General features: G+C 40.8%; 1 non-coding gene across 1 annotated transcript; it reads left to right on the top strand.

Moving 5' to 3' along the window:
* Positions 1–244: 244 nt before the first annotated feature.
* LOC148546037 (small nucleolar RNA R71) lies at positions 245–352 on the top strand. Its single transcript, XR_015902065.1, has one exon. It is a non-coding gene; the product is annotated as a small nucleolar RNA R71 (small nucleolar RNA).
* Positions 353–736: the final 384 nt, after the last annotated feature.

Below are 736 nucleotides of genomic sequence, written 5' to 3' on the forward strand. Positions count from 1 at the left end.
TCTGAGCCAGTATGGCATTCAGAGTATCAATTTCAAAAACTCCCTTCTTCATAGGCGTCCCATTATTCACAGGATTCCTTTCAGAAGTGTACATGAACTGGTTATTAGCAACCATGTCAATGAGTTCTTGAGCTTCTGCAGGCGTTTTCTTTAGGTGAATGGATCCACCTGCAGAAGTATCCAATGACATTTTAGCTAATTCAGACAGACCATCATAGAATATAACCAGGATGGTCCATTCTGAAAGCATGTCAGAAGGACACTTTTTGGTCAGTCCTTTGTATCTCTCCCAAGCTTCATAGAGGGATTCACCTTCTTTCTGTCTGAAGGTCTGAACATCCACTCTAAGCTTACTCAGCTTTTGAGGAGGAAAGAACTTGGCTAAGAAAGCCTTGACCAGCTTATCCCAAGAGTTCAGGCTATCCTTAGGTTAAGAGTCCAACCATACTCTAGCTCTGTCTCTTACAGCAAAAGGGAAAAGCATGAGCCTGTAGACTTCAGGATCTACTCCATTAATCTTAACAGTATCACATATCTACAAGAATTCAGTTAAGAACTGAAAAGGATCTTCAGATGGAAGTCCATGAAACTTGCAGTTCTGCTGCATCAGAGAAACTAATTGAGGTTTCAGCTCAAAATTGTTTGCTCCAATGGCAGGAATGGAGATGCTTCTTCCATGTGAATTGAAATTAGGTGCAGTAAAGTCACCAAGCATTCTCCTTGCATTATTATCATT

Source organism: Arachis ipaensis, chromosome B9 (genome assembly GCF_059453495.1).
Source record: "Arachis ipaensis isolate K30076 ecotype BB chromosome B9, ASM5945349v1, whole genome shotgun sequence".
Lineage (NCBI taxonomy): Eukaryota > Viridiplantae > Streptophyta > Magnoliopsida > Fabales > Fabaceae > Arachis > Arachis ipaensis.